Consider the following 22,299-nt stretch of genomic DNA (forward strand, 5'->3'; position numbering starts at 1 on the left):
TCTACTCTGTCAATTGTAGTGATAAAATACATGTCAATATCAGCAATAAAAATACTTCTAGGTAAAAATGTTTTGATGGTCTGAGTTCTAAAAAATTGTAGACTTATCATTCAGTTATTTTGTCTATCTTCAACATCTATATCTATTAGTATTTAGTAATTATTATTTATTCTTAGTATTTATTTATTATTTATTTTTGAATAAATATTGTATTTCTCATAGAAGTTAGTTTGGAGGACTCTCCTTATTGACTTGGCCCTAAACACAGACCCACTTACAGTCTGGAACAATTTGAGTTCACTTTGGGTACCACTCATAGCCCAAGCTAATATATATATACCTGTGATTAATCAGTGGATTCAAACTAAATGATTGATTGTGAAGATGGAGCATGAGCTTAATCCCACCCATGTCCTGTGTGGGAGGTGGAATGGGGTTCCTCTGCATGGAGTAGCTGGCGGGGAAAAGACCACCCGGCATGGAAGTAAATTTTTTTATATGGGGGCAAGATGTCTCTTTGACCTTACAGGCTGAGCTTCCACACTGGGAAGAGAGATCCAGAACCCGCATTTTCCTTTATTTATACAAAGGATCTTCAGAAGGATTTTGATGGAAGTTCTTTTGCCTAATAAGGTAGGAGGTGGGCTGTCCAAGCCTAATGGGTAAGGCCCAAGTCCTGAGCTGCAAGAGCTTTCCCATTGGTAGAGTGAGGGCAGAGATCTGATGCCTTGGGCAGTCTACACATGGGAATGCTGGGATCCTTCCCGAGGGGAGACTTAAGTCCCCATGGTTCATTACTGAGAAAATATCCACTCAAGTAGTGTCATGGGTGGCGTACCACAGCTGGATGTGGTTATGCAGTCCTATTATCCTTGCTACTTAGGGGCCTGAGGCAGGAGGAAAGTTTGAGGCGAGTCTCAGCAACTTAGCAATAGCCTGCCCCCCAAAATAAAAACTAAAAGGGTTGGGGATGTAGGGTTTGGTCTCCATATGTAGACTGGTGGGTGTGTTAGTATGTGCATGTGTGTATGCATTTGTGTGTTTGTGTGTGTGTGTGTGTGTGTATGTGTAACTATAGACATCTCAGTGCTACTAACACTATGTTTTGGTTGCCAGTCTCCAACCTCCCTCTGTCCAATCTCCCTATAGAGGTTATGGTGGTTGGCTATTTCCAGGATCTTGAAGTTGATTTGTTTCCACTATCTGATCAATAGATATCATTTGTAATGTATCCTATTTAATACGCTTATTAAAATATCATATCTTTTTTGGATTAATCTGTTTAAAAATATATTTTACAGGTAAATTTTCAAAAGCAAGTGAATTTCCAGTAACTTTTAGAGATCTTGAGACAATTTATAGATTTTCCAAAAATTTAGGACAAGCCCAGGGAAAAACTGGCTTGGGGTGGGCCAGGTCTGGGAGGAATAAAGGCTTTTGGGAGTGAAAGTATGAGCACAAGCCTTTCCAAAATAAAGTTATAATCTCCTTTTCCTTCCTTTTGTCTCCTTTCTACCAATCTTTGATTTCCTTCTATACTACTCAAATCCTCTGCAAATACTTGAATTTGAACCATTACCCATGCGCAAAAATTTAACAGGGATGCCCTTTATACTTTGAATATAATGCTTATTCCTCCACCACTGACATTTATTTTAAAACTGACATGTTTTCCCTTTTCTCTTCCCCTTACCCCCCTTTTTTATCATGGGGAGAGCAAGATTAACCTTCTTCTTATCCTAGGTTATTGTATTTTGTCACAGAAGAGCAAGGAGCTGAAGCTCCAAACCTTGGTTCTTGTGTTCTCAAAAAAAATTTAAAGCCAGACGCTGAAAGTCATGCTAGAGAATTTTATTATGAGTGAAGGCGGAGTGGAAGTGAAGTAGGGTGGATGCAGACCAGGGCTCCAGCAGACAGCACTCTCAAGGGAGAGAGCGGGCCCTCTCTGAGCAGAGAATGACAAAGAAAATAGTGCTGTTTCCAAATTTATTACTGTTTAGTGTTTGCCTTGAGAACTGGGGTCCACCTTCTGCACTCTTTGCTAATCAGGTGTTCAATTCCTTCTTCATTTTGGACAGTGGAGTATTTTTTTTTTTAACCTTAGTTGGTCCTCTCTGGAACTGTCATGGTAAGCCATCCTACTCAGAGGCTTCATCTACAGGTCAATCCTATGTTAATGTGGGCATTGGGGTGGCAACTGGCCAGAGGTTTCTGATCTGCCTTGAGTCACTAAAGAATCCCTGCTTCTGAGATAGAAGGAGATACTTGGGGCATAACTTCTGGTTTTATCTTGACCTTTATGGACTCTGTTGAGAGTTAGTCCCATAAATCCTTCTTTCTTTATGTATTTCCCCCATTTAGCTCCTTCATTTGTTTATCCTCAAGGTTTGTGTACTGATATTTCTCTACAGGTTATCTGCTATAAGTTATTTACTCATTTGCCTTGGTAGTAACTTAAAGGAAACTTTAAGAGTAGCTTAAAGTAAACCTGTGACCTTGCTATACATTCCATTGCTTATTACTAACTACTACTTAACTGCTACTTAACCCTTGGGCTCATAGGTGACAGGAATGAAGGAGTCCATGTTCAGAGTCAGCACCTGTGGAGCTAAGAAATGGCCATCTCTCGAGGCTACAAATGATTTGAGTCCTGATAGGGCACAATTGGAGTGGAGTCTTTGACTTACCTCTTTAAAAGTCCACTTTTCCCCCTGACAGACTCACAGGCTCTGGGACAAGAGTCCCCAGTATTTCGCCTTTGGTAGCAAAGCAGACCCTTGCCTTTTTATTGGATGAGCATCATGTAAAAGGACCAAGCTTTCAGTATCAAATTTGGCCACCCAAATGGGATCCAAGAGTGTCACTGCTCTGAACTTCTTGGGTAGTTCCGGCACTCTGAGCAAGGTGGATTAGGAGCTTGTTGAGACTTGACTGCTGGAGAATTAGGAGACAGAAGGAGTTTGCTTGGGTCAAAGTAGGGAACTAAAGGAGGGACTGAGGGAACATTCCAACAGCTGCTGGGACTCTTCTTCCTTCAGGAAACTCCTGCCTTTTCTTCCTAATTGTACAGGTTGATCCACCATTTGGTCTTTTTTTTTTTTTTCCTTTTTTTAGAGAGAGAGAGAGAAAGAGAGAGACACAGAGAGAATTTTTAAAATATTTCTTTTTTAGTTTTCGGCGAACACAACATTTTTATTTTTATGTGGTGCTGAGGATCGATCCCAGTGCCTCATGCATGCTAGGCAAGCGCTCTACCCCTGAGCCACAACCTCAGCCCCAATTGGTCTACTTTGATAAAGGAATCTGAATGGAGCAAAGTCATGACATGTTGGTAATCAGATAAACTTCCCTGGTGTGCCCACCAAGACCTTTGGTTCCACACATCTGGTTCCCCTTCATGGGAATCTCTGGTTCCTCTTAATGAGGACATGTGTGATGACATTGTTGATGGACTTAACTATCACCAATGATTAAGTGGGATGGAGAACCTAGGGGATATTTTCTCCCTGTCTGGTTTGTCTCTTTTAAAGGTTTTCATCCATCACTCCTGGATTGGGTGAATCCCTCTTTTTGTTTGCCTCTTTTTTCTTTGTATTTGTTACTGGCCTATTAAGACACAGGCAATGGTGTGTCTCTTGGGAAAGATCTTAGCTAAATGGACCACAGGTAGGTTTAATAATATTTTATTATTGAATTATTCAATAGGATAGTAATGGGCCCTAATGAAGGCTTTTTAAATGTAAAATTCACTCCATGAGATAAACCTGTAGAAACATTCCAGCCAACTCCTTTGTCTTGATGTGATGGAACTAGGGAGGCTGGACAAATCTGAGTGAATTCTACAGAGTCAAGGGCTAACCAATAATCTTAACACTTTTCCAATACCCAGTTAGCATAGATTTTAGCCTAGTGTTAGTACTTTTCCAATAGCTGATTATCATATATATTGACCAATGCCCCATACCTAGTAGCTATATAAGCCTCTAGATTAGTACTCTGAAATAGCAACCCCTATCAGTTTATAACTCTTGCCCTGAAGGAGTTCTGTATTTTCCTCTCATTTGAATAAATACTATATTCACTCACTATTCCTTATCTGTGGATTTCATTCTTCAAATTCAGCCAAAGGCTGAATTCAGCCAAAGGCTCTGGCAGATGGCTGGGGTTCTGCAACACTACAGCAACAGAGGTTGAAAATCCAGTTTCACTATGACTAAGAAAAGATGATGTCTTACTATAACACGATCTGGACACTGAATGGCATTTTGAATTATTATACAATCATACCGTGGGAGATGGCTATCAGAGATGAAATCAATGGAAGACATTCTGTTCATGCAGACATTCAGGCAGTTGCAGGATAAGGAGTCTGAATAGCCAGAATTAAGTTGATGGTGCACAAAAAGGCACTGCCTCTGGTATGCAAAGATAGCAGTGTTATGCCAGATTCGTGGGACCCCAAAAGACCTCCAGGAGCCAAATCCAATGCAAGCACACAAGAGTCTTTATTGCAAGCTGGAGCCTGGCCTCACAACGGTTCCCGATGCAGCGGTCACAGGGAGTGACTCCTGGTCCTTTGTTCTGTGAGATATTATAGGTTTTGGGGGGTTACTCTAAGCGTCACTACATCATACAGCAAGTCATTCCATACCCCGGGAAAATCAAACAACAACTCTTTTTTTTTTAATATTACAGTTAACTGATCTTTTTTTTAAGAGAGAGAGAATTTTTTAATGTTTATTTTTTAGTTTTTGGCAGACACAACATCTTTGTTTGTATGTGGTGCTGAGGATCGAACCCGGGCTGCACGCATGCCAGGTGAGGGTGCTACCACTTGAGCCACATCCCCAGCCCCCAAACAACAACTCTTAACATTGATTGGCACATTCACTGGTGGGAACAAGTTGGGTAGGGGTGATTGGTTAGCAGAAGAAGGGGATTCCTTTGAACTGATTGGTTTAGGCCATGAGGGGTGTACATGCCAAACTAAATGATTTCCCAATTTGTTATCAACCACCATAAACTACTAGGGCGTCATCTGGCATTCCAGGTATTCTCTGTTAGGTCCGTGGTGGCGACTTAGTGGTGATTTAGAACAAAGCAGCCCGTGCTGAAAAGAACATCAATCAGATGCTGACAGAAATGCCTGTCAATCAGCCAGATCTCCTGACTAATGCTGTCAATCATCAGGACCCCCTGGCCAATCCTGGAGTTCATCCAGCTCCCCTGACCAACTCCAAGGGGGCAAGGAACCCTAGGAACACCTTTTCCTGTCCCAAGCACTTCCCTTCCTGCTGTAAGCCTCATAAAAGTCCAGTCCGGTTGAGCTTCTGTGCAGTTTCTCCTCAGACACTTCCCCTGACTCCTCTGTGAGTCCTATGGAGTTCCACCCAGGAGTGATATCTCAATAAAGCCTGTTCAGTGGCCATTTTAAATCTGCCTCCTTTGGTAGCTGCCTGCCTCACCTGATCTGACATTCTCCCTGTCCCATACTGCTTGGAGGTTGCTAGGGCGGTTGCTAACTGAGTCTGTTATGCCAGATTCGTGGGACCCCAATAGACCTCCAGGAACCGAATCCGATGCAATCACACAAGAGTCTTTATTGTAAGCTGGAGCCTGGACTCACAACCATTCCTGATGCAGCAGTCCCAGGGAGTGAATCCTGGTCCTTTGTTCAGTGAGAATTTATAGGTTTTGTATTATGAGTCACAACATTACACAGCAAATCATTCCATACCGTGGGAAAATCAAACAACAACCCTAAACATTGATTATCACATTCAATGGTGGGAACAACTTGGGCAGGGGTAATTGGTTAGTACAAGAATAGGATTCCTTTGAACTGATTGGTTTAGGCCATGAAGGGTGTATGTGTTAAACTACATGGTTTCCCAAGTTGTTATCAACCACCATAAACTACTTGGGGGTCATCTGGCATTCTCTCTCTCTCTCTCTCTCTCTCTCTCTCTCTCTCTCTCTCTCTCTCTCTCTCTCCCCCCTCCCTTCTCTTCTGCAACCAGCTGCTCTGGTCCTGCTAATAAAATCTCGGACAGGTAAATGGTTGTATTGGCTTGTTGAGTTTATGGAGCTTTTCCATCATACTTTACATTCGTACCGAAACCAGGACAGGGATCCCCATTGCTCAAGGTGGAATCCCGTTCACAAACTCCGAGCCCAACCGTTCCTGTCATAGTTCACACCTCTGATTACCTGACTGACATCCACCACAGGCCTGCAGATTGGTGAGTTCCCCCATCCCATGAGTGCCTGAACCCTAACTCACCAGAACGAGGGAATTGGCGGTTGAGTGTCCAGCAATTCCTCCAGGTGTTTTAGGGGGGGAAATGCACCCCACCCAGACCCATCAGGGTCTCGGTGGACCCGGGGTGCTTTGCTAGAACACCCCTGGGAATCAACTGCCTAGGACGTAGGATTAATTCTCTCTAACTCCTCCGTCTCCCTTCACTCTTATCTTCCATAGACAGGTTAGCATAATTGCTGCAGCCCATCTCACCATAGTCCGGAACTCTGATCCTCCCAGAACTCCGTTCCTCCCATTCCCGACTCTCTTGTTCCAGTTGAAAAACTTTCCTGATGTCAGGGTGCCCGTGGCCCCGGACCTATTTGGGTCTCACAGATTGCACTTCACTGGTGATGACCGGGTAGTGCCCTCTGTATTTCCTCGTAGCAGTTGGTCATTTTGGGGATGCCCACTTCATCCTCCGTTCACCCGAGCTTTCAGGAAGCTTTTTCCAGCCCGAGTTTTCTCTCTGTCCCTCTCTCTTACTTTTCTCTGACTCCCATCTTGCCCTTCCAGCATGGGAAGTTCCTTGTCCCTCCCAGCCGATTCTCCCTTGTGGTGCCTCTTAGATAATTTGAAAACCCTGAGCCTGGCCCCTGATATTAAACAGAAAAAGCTCATAAAATTCTGTACCCAGGACTGGCCTACATACCCCTTAGACAACCAAAAAGTTTATCCCATGTGTGGGTCTCTGGATCCCAATTTACTCCAGGATCTTTTAATTACTGTGAGCAATCAAAGAAGTGGAGTGAGATTCCTTATGTGGAGGCTTTTTCCTTGCTTTGATCTCATCCAAATCTCTGCACCCGATGCAAGCCTCAACAGCTACTCCTTGCTCTCAAACCTCCTTCCTCCTCTTCTTCTCCACCCTCTGCCTCCACATCTTCTCTTCTTCCTTCCTTTTCTCTACCCTCTGCATCCACTTTCGATCAGGCTGATGAACTGCCTCCGTACTGCTCTCGCCCGCCCTCAGCCCTGCTTTCCCCACTTTCCCCTCCTCCCTCTTCCCCATCCTCTACATCTGTGGCTTCTTCTTTGGACACTTCTCCTCCTCTTCCTCCCGATACTTTTGCACAAACTCCCACTTCTGTTCCAGTCCCTCCACCTCAGTTTAGTCCACCCGCCACCCGTTCAGCCACCCGTTCACGCACTAATACAGCACCTAACCCACAAGTCACCACATCTCATCACCTGACTCAAACTTCACATGTTGTGGCCCCCCTTTGGGAGGTCGCCTGGCCAGATGGGATTTTAAGGGTTTAGGTTCCTTTTTCTATGCTTGACCTTTCTCAAGTAGAAAAAGAATTGGGATCTTACACGGCAAACTCTGTCTCTTATAGTAAAGAGTTTCAATACTTAACTCAAGCCTATAGCCTCACCTTTCATGATCTCTATATGATTGTGTCCAATACTCTCCTCCCTGAGGAAAGGAGAAGGGTCTGGCAGACCAGGCTCATCAGTCTAATGCCCACCATCCCTTAGAGGCCCAGGCATTTTCAGACCAAGACCCTCATTGGGATATGACCCCCAAGACCTGGGACGTAGGGACCACCTTATTACCTGTCTGATAGCTGGCCTAAAGGTGGCAGCACAAAAGGCTATTAATTTTGATAAACTCCAGGAAGTCGTCCAAGAGAAAAATGAAAACCCCTTGGCCTTCCTAGACCGACTAACAAAGGCTCTCCTTCAGTACACTAATTTGGACCCTGAATCCCCAGATGGGAGACAACTCCTTATAACCTATTTTTTCTCACAAATCTACCCCAACATCTGAGCAAAGCTAAAAAAATTAGAGAGGGACCCTTGACTCCTCAGACCGAGGTGTTGGCCATGGCCTTCAAGGTCTACCACAACAGAGATGAAAGAGCCAAATGCCAAAAATGCCAGATGTTGGCCCAAGAGTTACAGGGCTCCTTCCAACCTATGGAAAGGGGGAGACAACAACCCCCATAACGAGGACCATCTGGGCCCTGATTCCAACCTATGGAAAGGGGGAGACAACAACCCCCCCCCCCCCAGCGAGAACACCCTGAGCCCTGCTTTAAGTGTGGTGATGAAGGACATTGGGCTAGAGCTTGCCCTAACCCCAGGGCACCACCCAGACTGTGCCTTAGATGCAGACGTCCTGGCCACTGGGGATCAGACTGCCTCAATTCCCGGAGAGGAGCTGGGTTCAGTCATCCCACCAGTGACTTGCTGGGCCTAGCAGCCAAGGATTGACGGTGCCCTGGGTCTTCTGTCCTGACCTATTCAATTACCAAGCAGGAACCCAGGGTGGTTACCAGAGTGGATGGGCGTCCCATAAACTTTTTCGTAGACGCCGGGGCCACATTCTCGGTTCTGAGAGAGTTTGGGAGAACTACCTATCCCTCTGAATCTCCTATTGTCGGGGTAGGAGGTCAAACCATCATCCCGCGCAGAACTCCTCCCCTCACTTGCTCCTTATCTGAGTTCTCCTTTTCATGCCATTTTTTGGTTATGCCTCAGTGTCCGGTGCCCTTGCTGGGAGGGATATATTATCCATCTTGAAGGCCTCCATAACCTTACCCTTATTGTCTTACCCTACTTATATCTTAATCATGGCTTTACTCCCTGATGAAGAAGAGACTTTACCCCCTTGTGTCTGGTGTGGAGACCCCAGGGACCACCAGAACACACATTTTCCCCTCCCCTGTAAAATGGTAGATCCAATTGTATGGGATACTGAAACCCCATCCTCTGCAAATAGCTCTTCTATGGAAGTGCATCTTAAAGACCCTAACCACTTCCCAAACCAGGCTCAATATCCCCTGCCAACTGCCAGTCTTAAGGGCCTAAAGCCAATTATTCAGAGCTTACTAAGAAAGGGGTTCCTCCATCCTACACACTCTCCATTCAATACCCCAATTTTAGCAGTAAGAAAGCCTAATGGAACATACCATTTGGTGCAGGATTTAAGGTTAATAAATTCTTCAACCAGGCCCATACATCCCCTGGTTCCAAACCCTTATACTATCCTTTCCTCCATTCCTGCAAACTCCACCTCTTTTTCAGTTATTGATCTTAAAGATGTCTTCTTTTCAATTCCACTATCTGTCTCTTCCTAAGACATATTTGCCTTCATCTGGACTGATCCAGAAACTAGACATTCCTGACAGTTAACCTGGACTGTCCTGCCCCAGGGGTTTCGAGACAGCCCACATATTTTTGGACAAGTCCTCGCTGGAGATCTTGAGGATTTTTTCCCCTCTATGCCCCGACTCAACCCTTCTACAATATGTTAATGACCTCCTCCTCTGTAGTCCCTCATTAGAAACCTCAAAGTCTGACACAGCCACCCTTCTGAATTTTCTTGCTCACCGAGGATGTAGGGTTTCTCTGCAAAAGGTGCAGCTCTCTCTCTCTGAGGTTGTTTACTTAGGGTTCCACATTTCCCCAGGGAAGAAGCTATCACCACCGATAGAAAAGGCCTTATTTAAAGCCTTCCAGTACCAAAATCTAAAGAGGAGATTCTCTCATTCCTGGGTCTGGCAGGCTATTTTAGGGCATGGGTACCAAATTACTCATTATTTGCCAAACCATTATATGATCTAGCAAAGAAACATGAGCCCTTGTTACTTGATACTTTCAGCAGCACCACATTTCAGAATTCTCCAGAAGGCCCTCTTACAAGCACCAGCCCTACACCTGCCAGATGTTAATAGGCCTTTTACTCTCTATGTTCATGAAAACAAAGGGCAAGGCTTGGGGGTGCTGGGACAAATGTATGGGCCCACCTTTGCTCCGGTAGCATACCTTTCGAAACAGTTAGATCAAACTGTCCAGGGATGGGCTCCTTGTCTCCGCGCCCTAGCTGCCTCCTATGTTTTATTAAAGGAATCACAAAAGCTTATCTTTGGAGCCCAAATCACTGTCACCTCCACTCATCACCTCATAACCCTTATTGTCCTTGCTAACATACAAAGGACTGCAAAATCTCCCTCCCTTTTGAATTCTCTCCCTCTCTTTCCTCTACGACTCCTCTGTGTCCTTCCAAACCTGCACCCCTCTCAACCTGGCAACTCTGTTACCCATTAAGGCTCAAGGTCAAACACAGTCCCCAATACATAAATGCAGGGAAATTCTAGAAAACTTCCTTCCATGCCCAATTAATATCACTGAGGGACATCTAGAACAACCTGATTATACCTGGTTCACTGATGGCAGCTCTTTTATGCATGAGGGAATCAGAAAAGCTGGATATGCCATAGTGTCCCTCTCCTGAGTAATAGAAGCCAATCCCCTGCCTGCAAATACCACAACCAAAAGGCTGAGCTTGTAGCTGCAATGTGAGCCTGTGAATTGGCAGCAGGGAAAAATCTTATGCTTTATACTGATTCCAAATATGTTTTCTACATTCTTTTATCTCATGCAGCAATTTGGAAGGAGAGAGGTCTCCTGAACTCAAAGGGCACCTCTATAACTAATTCCACATACATCACCCAGCTACTACAAGCCTCCCAGCTTCCTAAAAAACTTGGAATTGTCCATTGCAGATCACACCAAAATGACTCCTCCCCGGTCACACAGGGGAATTCAAAAGCAGATCAGGCAGCCCGGTCAGCTGCCCTTTCAGACCCCACTGGATCTCTCATTGCCACGTGCTCTCCAACATTACCCAATAATGGAGACCCACCTAAACATGCCCTCTTTACTTACCTCCATTCCATTTTCCACACAGTCCGCAGATTCTCAAAGCCTTTCTCCACTCTTTCTAAAGACTCTGACTCCCCAGGATAAAGAAGTGATACAGCAAATCACAGCCTCATGCCAGATATGCAAAAGAGTGAATTCCAATACATCTTTAAAACCTGGAACCTTCCCTTCTAATCAGACTAGGGGCCATATTCCCAGGGCAGATTGGCAAATTGACTTTACCAACATGCCCAGTGTAAAAAAACTTCAAATACATACTAGTTTTAATAGACACATTCTCAGGTTGGGTAGAGGCCTTCCGCACCTCAAACAAGTGGGCTACCACAGTTCCTAACATCCTCCTAACCAAAGTAATCCCTCAGTTTGGGAAGCCTGCTTTAATCCAATCTGACAATGGGCCTGAGTTTCTCTCAAGTAACCCGGAATGTGGCAAAGACATTGTCCATCCCATGGCACTTTCATTGGCCCTATCGGCCCCAAGCCTCAGGTAAGGTTGAGCGAGCCAACCACACAATGAAAGACATTATAACAAAACTATCATTAGAGACTCATTTAGGTTGGGTTAAACTCCTCCCTCTTGCCCTACTAAGCATAAGGGCTTTACCAAAAAAGCCATCCCTTGCTTCCCCTTTTGAGATAATGTATGGTAGTCCCCTTCTCCCCCCAGGAATCTCACCAGAACCTTGGCCCCTCCCCAACCAATATGCTCTTTCCCTCCTCTTCCTTATATGCTCTGAGCTATAGAAGCAACAAGATTTGTTGCTTCCAGATCCAGAGAACTCAGCTGCTTCCTTTCCGCTCAAACCAGGAGAATGGGTCTACTTTTCTTCCCCAGGGGAAAGATCCCCCCTAACTCCAAAATGGGAAGGGCCATTACAGGTAGTCCTGTGTACACCCAATGCTGCAAAACTCCAACAGGAAGGAAAGAAACTAACCCCCTGGATTCATATTTCTAGGTTAAAACCAGCGACAAGCCCTCCAGAGGACAATCCCACCACAGCTCCCAACCTTGCAGGACCCACACAATTGCCCAGATTTACCTGTGAGATATCCCCAGATAACCCTCTCAAGCTCTGTTTTTCACAGTCACGAAACACCTTTCATCCCATTCTGGAGAATATGCATAAGAATGGGCCTCCTGATAGGATCTAGGAACCCACTGCAACACAGTACACCCACACCCTTTTTAGAAATCAGCAATTGGCACAACAATCCTATTGGGACCCCTTCACAAACCCCATCAGCTGCTGGATTCTCTCGATACTGGGACCTCTAGTTGGTCTTTTTGTTCTGTGCCTTCCTTCCTTGCATTTTGAAATCCCTTCAAGGACAAATTAACAAAATCTCTAACCAAACTTTCAATCAGCTCCTCCTCAGGGACTACCAACTACTTGCCAATGAGCCAGACGACATGCACATCCAGTCATCCCAAGAAACCTTCACCGAGTGCTGAAAGATGAAGATATTGAATGACAACTCCACTGAAGGGCCATCTCTACCCCACCATGCCAAAAAGAAATAAGCCCTTGGTTTTCATCTTTATATGTTCTACTCTGCCTTCTCCTGGGCATAGGCTTTTTATACCAGCCCTACAGACTGGACGATACGCCAGAAATTAATGCTGTTTCTTTTCATAGTTGCAGGGCACATTCATGGACTTCTTCCCAGAGGAAATCCATGCCTTCAGTGCATGGATATGGGGCCTCCTGGCCCTTCTTCTCCAACCAACAGACCTCCCTCCCTCCCTCTAAATGATGCCCCTACTCAGCAGGAAGTAGCCAGATGCTCCCAAACCAAAACAAAAAAGGGAGGAATGTTGGTAAAGATGGCGTCCTGAGCACTTCTCTTCCAGGAGCTCAGGTTCATGACACACTGAATGGCACGCAAACCGTCACCTCCAATCCCTGTGAATGGCACGAACTTTGAATGGCACACCTCCAATCCCTGAAGTGGTTCGAACTCTCAGCCAATGAAGAAGTAACAGCCCACTCGCCTTGCTCCTCCTCATCTTGTGTTAAGCCCATAAATATCAATACCTGTTTGTGTTCGTTCTCTTACTCTTACTCTCTCCCTCTCCCTCTCTCCCTCTCTCCTTCTCTCCCCTCTCCCCCTCCCCCTTCCCCTCCCCCTCCCCCTTCCCCTCCCCCTCCCCCCTCTCCCCCCCTCCCCCCTCTCCCCCCCCCTTCTGTTCTGTGACTGGCTGCTATGGTCCTGCTAATAAAATCTCGGACAGGTAAATGGTTGTTTTGGCTTGTTGAGTTTACGGAGCGTTTCCATCATCCTTTACAATGCCCACAGAGAGACAAAGAATAGCCAACTGTCTGGTCTCAGCACCCACACAGGACAAAGCCCCCCAGGTCAATGTAGCTAGGGAGAACAAAGAATAAGATTTTTAAAAAATATGCCAGATGAACCAAAGATCCCTCTTCTGGAATGAGATTTACTATGTAAATTAAATACTCAGATAAACTTTTCACCTAAAAACTAATGACTCCAATTGCAACTGCCACCAGAAAACTCACTCTGGTTCCAGTTTTCTTTTTTTTTTCCTGGTACCTGGAATTGAACCCAGGGTTGCTTAATCGTCGAGTGATATCCTTTTATTTTTTATTTAGAGTAAGGTCTTGCTAAGTTGCTTAGGTCTTCGATAAATTGCTGAGGTTGGCCTTGAACTTGTGATTCTCCTATCTCAGCCTCCTGAGCCACTGGGATTGTAGGCAAATGCCATGGTGCCCACATGTTCTAGCTTTTGAGATGGGAAATGGTCAGGAAATCAGTGTGGGTAAGAATGATAAGGGTCTGGTAATCAGAAAATTGGCTAATGACTGTTTTTCAAGTAGGGCAGACAATGTGGATCAAATCAGGACTCCTGACAGGACACAGCTGGAGTGGAGCCTTTGACTCACTGTTCCTCCTGACAATTAGAATCACAGCCTCTGCTGGGAATTCCCTGGGATCTGGGACAGGCATTCCCAGTATTTTGCCTTTGGTAGCAAAGCAAGAAAACTTCTTTTCCCTTTTTTCAGATCCTTGTCTTTGGATTGGCATGGGGACAAGAACCAAGTCTTTGATATCAAGTACACTTGTACACTGTTGATAGGACGTAATGATACAGCCTTATGAAAAACAATTCTGAGGTTCCTCAAAAAAAAAAAATCATATGGGAAGCTGGGAATGTAGATCAGTGGTAGAGTGCTTGCCTTGTATGCCCAAGGCTCAGGGTTTGATACTCAACTCTGTAAAAAATAAAGTAAATTGCATACAATTTCAGTGCAGTTAGTGAGGTTTAACTAGCCCAGCTTGGAGTTCACTTAAAAAAGATTTACTGTATGAATTTGAAATCAGTATGAGGAAGGGACATTTACACTCCCATATTAATTGCAGCTTTAGTCACAATAGGTAAGTATTGGGTAAACAAAAGTTATTGTCTAGAAGACTTGTTTCAGAAGAATGTGTTGTGGAGTGAGTTCCTCAGGAGGAAAAGAGACTGCTTCTCTTGTTTGTCTCCAGTCTTTAGGTGGGGATCAAAGCAGAACAACTTTGGTTGTGAAGTAAAGTCATATACTCATAAAACATCTGAAGAAATCCGTATGCACAGGTGGCATGCAGTCTATCTGGTATATATTTCCCCTGTGGGCCTGGTGTGGTCCTCCATTTTATCCTGACTTGCCACTGAGGAGAGCATGAGTAATAAAATGTCCAAACCTTTTCTGTTGAATTCTTCAAGTTTTTTCCTCTGGCATTGGTAAATAGAATGCTGGGACCTTTGCAGCCCTGGGGTTGAACAGCAAGAGATGAAAACAGCTGAAGTACCTATCAAGGGATGAATAGATTAAAAAATGTGACACACAAACAGAGGGATACTATTCAATCTTAAAAAAGAATGAAATTCTGACATTTGTGAAACATGGATGAGTGCCACGTCTGGCTAATTGGAACCGAGTCCGGCGAGGGACGATGAGGTTAAGAAATACACAGGACACCAAGGTTCTTCATCCAGGAGTCTCTCTTTATTACTAACATCCTCCCCTTATATCCCCCAAGCAGCAGGAGTGCAAAATTACTCAGAAAAGGGAGGGAGAGGGGAGAAATTCGGCTACGACATCTGCCATTGTTAGACACCGAAACTTCTCTTATCAGGGAGTCCACCAGAGCAGAAAAAGTTCAAGACGTTCTTGACATTCCTGTGGAGCACATATGTCTCAGACAGACAAGCAGGAAGACCGCAAGCCTGCTTTTATGGCCTAGTGAGCTGGCCACTTTGACATGCATAACAAAGAATTGGAGGCTGGGCCTCAGGGGCCTGGGAAAGGCCTGCTACCAGCAGCCTGGGAAAGGCCTGCTACCAGCAGATGAAACCCCATGCTAAGTGAAATAAGCCAGGCACAGAAAAACATAAATTGTATGACACAACTTACATATGAAAAAGGAGAACTCAGAAGTAGAGAGTAGAATGGTGGCTCAGACCCTGGGACAGAGGAAGGATGGATGGATGCAGGAAGGGAAGATTTGATTAAGAGGCCCAAACTTTCAATTTGACAGGAAGAATAATTTCTGGTGATTTAATACATATAGCATGGTGATTATAGTTAATAACAATGTGCTGTGTATTTCGAAATTTCTACAAGAATAGACTTTAAATATTCTCACCACACAGAAACAATACACATATGAGGTGATAGTGAAAGACCCCCGTCCAATGAAAGACCCCCGTATCCCTGTCCAAGGAGAATCACACGAAACACTGGCTGCAAAAGCAAGAGGTTGGTTTATTGGGACACAGGCGCCTGCGGGTGCCCAGCAGAACCTCAGCCGGAGCTTTGGTGAACTGGCACACCGGACTTGGGGGATACAGAGATTTTTATAGGGTTTGGGACAGGTTTCGCGCGCGCGGGAAGCAACAGGTTTCTTATTGGTTTGTTTAAATCTAGCATATAGGCCACCTAGGGGGTACAGGTCTGTATTCCAAAAACCACAGGTCTGCATTCTATTCTTTCTGTTCCTGCTTATCTGTTCCGGTTTATTCATTTATGCCTCAGGATGCAGGTGCTCTGTTCTTCAACCTGTTGTCCGGAGAGCATGCCTGGTGCCTGAACCTGTTTATGGCCTGCCTGGTATCTTGGTTTCATATCTTGGCCTTAGGTAACTAGGCTAACTGGGCTAGGGTCTTTCAATAGATGTTAACCAGACTGTTTTGATCATCACATGATGTATGCATATACAGAAACATCATATTGCACCCATAAATATATACAATTATTTGCCAATAAAAGTAAAATAAAATTTAAAAAATCCAAAACTTGAGAGACTAGACAAAAGAGAAGACTAAGTGTTCTTTCTGTGTATGCTTGGCATGATTTAGCAGACTTTTTGGAAACTATTGATCTCATTGACATGTGTTCCTTTCATTGACTTCTATTGGCTTGCAGTTTTACATCTCTGTAGGGATAGAGCTTAACTTGTGATGTAAATGGTTCTTGTCCTTATGGTCAAGGATTCCTGTTTATAGCAGTGCAAATAATTTGTCAAGAGATACAACCGATTTCTCTCTGGCAGAAAGTGATAATTTCAAATTAGAAAACACAACTTCAAACATCACTGATTATTTACCAGTGATTAAACTATCTAATCACTGAACCACATCCCCAACCCTTTTTTGTATTTTATTTAGAGACAAGATTTCACTGAGTTGCTTAGAGACTCAATAAGTTGTGAGGCTGGCTTCGAATGCTCTATCCTCCTGTCTCCTTTGCTGTCTTTGTTGTATTTGGAGTTGAGCCTAATTTCTCTTCCCTGTTATGAGACCTCTACTTGGAACAGTTGAAATAATCTCCCTTACTGTTTTAAACAAATGTCATATATATATATATTTGTTTAACATCATTTATTAATGGAATAAGATCTTCACATTCATATATAGTTTTACGTATATGTTATATATATATATTTTTTTTCAGTGGAATTGAACTCCCTGGGGTACTCAACCATTGAGCTACATCCTCAGCCCTTTTTATTTTTTGAGACAGTCTGGCTCGCTAAATTGCCCAAGTTGGCCTCAGAACTTGGGATGCTCCTGCCTCAACCTCAGTATTTGCTGAGATTACAGGAATGAGCTACCATTCCTGATTGACATTCACATTTTATATTTGCCCCAATCACATAAAATCATTGAAAAATACTTAAGCAAAAGTCTCTGTAGTGAGGCATTACTTAACAGCCCAGTCTAAAAATAGAACTCCTCTGTTTAATTGTCTTGCTTTTGTTTTTTTTCCTCACAGCCCGTATGTTTGTTTGTGTTGATTCCTTCACTGGCCTGAGGATCTATCTCTTTAATGTTGCATTGACAGTGGACAAAATTTCAATGAATGAATGAATGGTCCCCTATCTTAGCAGAAACCACACAGCCAATCAGGAGGACCCTTCCAGAGCTGTTCTGCAGTTCAGATTCCCGCGCCTTCGCATTGGATGCTAAAGAACATTTTTCTTTTTTCCTCTTTTGTCAATTGTTATGCAATCGCTGCTCGAACTTCCCTTATCTAAACCCAGGTCTACACCAGGCCCTTCTGACCTGGAAACTCCCACTCACTGTCCCGGGTTCCCTGTTACCTCCACACCGTCTGCGTGGATTGGTGGAGGACGGGGATGTGGCTCTTGAGGGATGGGTACACGCAGGAACAGGAAGGCAAAGAGTCCTTATAAAAATTATGATAATGAAAACAAACAACAGCAATCACTTGCCATTAATTCTGTAGCAAGTGTTTTTCCAACTGCTTTCCAAGTATTAACACAACATATCTAAAAGCTGACCCAGTAGGGCGGGGGAGGTGAGGCAGAACGCTAGGTCTAGGCTGTGGCGGGCCAAACAGCCCAAGACCAGTCATCAGGATTTCCTTCCGCCTTTCCGAGTGCATTTTCCTTGGTTCTCTGGGCCTGGCGCCTGCGCAGTGGTCACTAACCATGGACACTGGTTCGATTAGGGCTAGGGAGTGTGGCGTTTGCTAGTTCTGACTGCATTGCGGACACTGGGTTTCTGAGACCTCAGCGTTGCAAGTGGTCTCGTGCTGCCCCTACCTAAGCCGGCTGGTCAACAGGCAATGACACTGCCAATCACAGCGGGCGGGCACAAGTAGCACATTTAGTGAGAACAAAAGCACTCCCGGGTGTCAGGATGGCCGAGTGGTCTAAGGCGCCAGACTCAAGGTGAACACCTTACCTCCGGGTGTTCTGGTCTCCGAATGGAGGCGTGGGTTCGAATCCCACTTCTGACACATTAATTTTTTTTTTCTTTTTGCTCTTAAGAAATGCTCCACCTCCTCACCCATCTCCCCAAAGTCTGCTCTTATTTTCTTCTCTTGTGTGGGAAGAAGGTTACAACTAGAATTTATCTAGACCCGCTGTTTTCCATTTCCCATTTGTCTCTGCGGCAGTGAAATGGCTTTTTATTGAGAAGGTGGGGGCAGAATCGGCAGCCTCCCTGAATCCGTCCAATAGTACTCTTCTATGCAACATACGTCACTTAACCGTAATTTACTCTATCACAAATAGAGACGTTTCCTCACGGCTTCCCTGGTGGTCTAGTGGTTAGGATTCGGCGCTCTCACCGCCGCGGCCCGGGTTCGATTCCCGGTCAGGGAAACAGGTTTTTATTTTTCTTTTTTCTTCTCCAGAAGTAAAAATGGCTATTTCCTTTTGGAAAAGGAAAACTGAGTTTAATATTTTTCTTTGGGTAGAGAGTAGTTATCAGAAATGAGCTTTCTACTGATTGTAAGTGCCGGTTGTGTTCCGGGCATTTTAAAATACGAAAGGAAACAACTCTGTCAGCACTAAATGCTCCAAGAAGATCCCCGGCGGGGCCAACTGAAGTGCCTGGTCCTGGAGTTTGACACAAACTTTTAAAAGTCTTCTTAGAGTCCCGAAGGCCCTTTAAAAGGGCGCCTGTCCACTAGAGATGTGGTTCAAAGCACCTCAGCCCCTCAGAGCGGTTTGGGTAGTCGTCGCTATGGAAAGAAGCCAAGTAATTCTCCCCATCCCAACACCTACCTTTTAATTTTGAAAATAATAGAAATAATTGAAATAATGCTGCAATCAATCTGAATTCATTTAATATTTTCTCAATTTAATTGATATAATTCTCTCTCTCAAGAACGATATTCACAGGTCTCTGTACCCCCCTACCAGCACCTGAAAGTTTCAGACTTGAAACTTTTGGAACACCTGGAAAAATTGATATTAATATGTCATCATTCACTAGTTCACATTTAAATTTCCCCTTGTTGTCCTTAAAAAACCATAGTTGTTTTTTAGAAATTTTATTTTCTAGGAATTTTCTTTTTTCCCTTTCTTTTTTTTTTTTTTGCAGTACTGGGGGTTGACCAGTACTGACTGGTACTGAGATAAATACTTTTTAGATTGTGAATCATAGATTTAAGTGTAACACATAAAACTGTAAGACATTTTTAAAGAAAACATACAGGAGAAATTCTTCAGGACCTTGGCCTGAGTGGAGTTCTTAGACATGACATAACTCAGATCTCATTAAAATGTCAAATTTGTCCCGTGAATGAGCTAGTTAATAAAATGAAAATACAAACTACACAGAGAAAAAAATCACAAACTACATTTCTGATAAAGGATTTTATCTAGACTATATAGAGATCTCTCAAAACTCAATAATAAGAAAGCAAACCATTTAATTGGAAAATGAGCCAAAGACATGAGAGGATATTTCCAAAGAATCTTATAAAAATATGTTTAACACTGTTGAAGTAAAAATCAAAACCACAAGGAGATGTCAGTAGTACTACTTATCAGAATGCCCCCCCCCCATATATGCATTACCAAATGCTGGTGGGGAGGATGCACAGATGCATTCAAATATTGTTGGTGGGAATGTAAAATGGCACAGCCATCCTGGAGAGAGTATGGCAATGTTTTTTATTTATTTATTTATTTAATTAATTTATTTATTTATTTTTAACTTTTTTTCTTTTTATTGGTTGTTCAAAACATTACAAAGCTCTTGACATATCATATTTCATGCATTTGATTCAAGTGGGTTATGAACTCCCATTTTTACCCCGTATACAGATTGCAGAATCACATTGGTTACACATCCACGTTTTTACATATTGCCATACTAGTGACTGTTGTATTTTGCTATCTTTCCTATCCTCTACTATCCCCCCTCCCCTCCCCTCTCATCTTCTCTCTCTGTTTTTTAAATCTAAATATGCACTTACCCAATAATTATATTTCTAGGCATTTATCCTTGAGAAATAGAAGCTTAGTTTTGCACAAAAACTTACACATAAACATTCATTGCACTTTTGTTTGTGAAAGTCCCAAACTGGAAAAAGCCTAAAATTCCTCAGTGGGTGAATGGTTAAATAAACTATGGCACTACTGTACTATACAATGCCACTCTGCCATAAAAACTATTTGTATTGCTACAAAGAACAATTTGGGTAGATCTCAGGGAGTTATTCTGAGTGGAAATGTCAATTTCAAAAGGTTTATATACTATAGGATTGCATTTATATGATATTCTAGAAATGACAAAATTCTAATAATGCTAAACAGATTAGCAGTTGCTAGGACAGGGAGTGGGGTGTGACCATAAAGGGGTAAAACAAGGGAGATCTTTGTGCTAGTAGAAGAGCTCTTTATCGTGTTTGTGATGGTAGTTACAAGAATCTAAACTAAATAGAATTATACCCAAACATTGTAGTAATGTAAAATTTCTGGTTTTGTTATACTATAATTATGTAAAATGTAGCTATTGGTTGAAATTGGCCACACTGGGACCTGTTATTCTCTGTGACTTCCAGTGAGTCCATAATTTAAAAAAAAATTATCGGTTTCCTACATACTAGGTGTCATCATAACCCCCTGCAATTATAATCCAGGCAGAAGCCCACTTCTGGCATCCCAAAGTTCTTGCTGTTTTATTGATGACATACAACATAAACTGTTTCTTGTTATGCTTATTTTGTTGTATGTCTGAGTTCCTGAGCTTGCCTCCAAGTTCACTGTGGTAGGATTTAAGTCTTGCCTGCCAGATTTCAGAGCTGTTAACAGAGTGGTTGTTTAATGCATGTGAATTTAATGTGTGCTGTGAGACAGTGGGGACTGGGAGACTGTGGTGCCAATGGCTCCTGTGCAGCTGAGCTTCAAGTGAGGGAGGGGACAGATAATTACACTCTCTAGGGAGGTAACTGGGGCATGGGTGAGTCAGTCCTGGGAGAAACAATTTGCCCTGAGGCCTCAAGATTCCCTACACAGTCCTTTTGGGTATGCTCTGAATGTAAGGTCCTGACCACTCTTTGCTAGTACTGTTTCTCAGGGTTGTGTTTTAGCAGCAACCTTGGAGGATAAAAAGTTCATATAAAAAGAGCTGGGGATGCAGCTCAGTGGTAAAGTGCTTGCCTTGCATGCACAAGGCTCTGAGTTTGATTCCCAGCAAGGGGAGGAAAAAAAAGTGCTTAAACTTCACCCCCAAGAAAAAGCAGGCTTGCATACTGCTGTTAAAATATTGTTAAACTCTCTGATCTTAGTGCTCCTCAGCTTCCATACAAGTCCACTGCTGATGTAGTATCTACCAGGATCCCTCTATCTTGCCCCCTTGGGACTTGGGAAGTTCTTGCAGCTTGACGGTGCCCTGAGTCCTCTGTCTCTAACTCATGAGTCTTTCCAGCTTCCATGAAACCTTGACAGGCTCATTTGTTAGACATAAAATTCCAGACCCTGTTAGAGTGGTTTTTCTGAGAAGCAGCATGCTGTTCTGGCCTAGTTTTAGGCTCTAAACAGAAAGTCAGTACCTCAGGTGGTTCTGAAGGTACCTTGTTCCCCTTGATGATAAACTGTCCCCTAACTTCATAGCCACCTGGCCTCTTGCTGTGGCCTTTGAGTGATGAACTCATACCCCAAGAGGTCTTTTAGGGACAAAACTCAGGCCAGGTCACTGCCAAATGATGGGCGTCTCTAGATCTCATTCATACCCTGTCATTTCATTATCCCTGTGCTTGAAAGTTATCTTCAGTATCAACTCCATCTGTTTACTTCTTCACAGGACTGCCAGTCGAGAAGACTCGATGGGGGTGGGGAAAGGAGGCAGAAGACAGCCCCCTGCCTTCTGAGAACATTGAACTCATTCAAACACTGCAGATGTTAATTGCTGAAAAAAAAAAAAAAAAAGAATAAGACCAAGAAGCTGAGCCTAGAAGAAGCAAGAGGATTTGTAGTTATATTTAGAGTTAGGTTGAAGTTTAAATCACTTAGGACCAGCATTTGTGACCTCTTGGAAAATCAACTTTCATAATCTGTAA

The 22,299-nt window shown here is 43.6% G+C and overlaps 1 long non-coding RNA gene and 2 other non-coding genes across 3 annotated transcripts; 2 read left to right on the forward strand and 1 right to left on the reverse strand.

The window, feature by feature from the left end:
- Positions 1-14,679: 14,679 nt before the first annotated feature.
- On the reverse strand, positions 14,680-18,498 carry LOC144377754 (uncharacterized). The gene is made up of 2 exons (XR_013438805.1): positions 18,189-18,498; positions 14,680-14,788 (listed from the first exon to the last, which is right to left on the reverse strand). It is a non-coding gene; the product is annotated as an uncharacterized LOC144377754 (long non-coding RNA).
- On the forward strand, positions 18,138-18,243 carry Trnal-caa (transfer RNA leucine (anticodon CAA)). The gene is made up of 2 exons: positions 18,138-18,175; positions 18,198-18,243. It is a non-coding gene; the product is annotated as a tRNA-Leu (tRNA).
- Positions 18,499-18,538: 40 nt separating the features above from the next.
- Trnae-cuc (transfer RNA glutamic acid (anticodon CUC)) lies at positions 18,539-18,610 on the forward strand. The gene has a single exon. It is a non-coding gene; the product is annotated as a tRNA-Glu (tRNA).
- Positions 18,611-22,299: the final 3,689 nt, after the last annotated feature.

The sequence above is a fragment of the Ictidomys tridecemlineatus genome, chromosome 1 (assembly GCF_052094955.1).
Source record: "Ictidomys tridecemlineatus isolate mIctTri1 chromosome 1, mIctTri1.hap1, whole genome shotgun sequence".
NCBI classification, from domain to species: Eukaryota; Metazoa; Chordata; class Mammalia; order Rodentia; family Sciuridae; genus Ictidomys; species Ictidomys tridecemlineatus.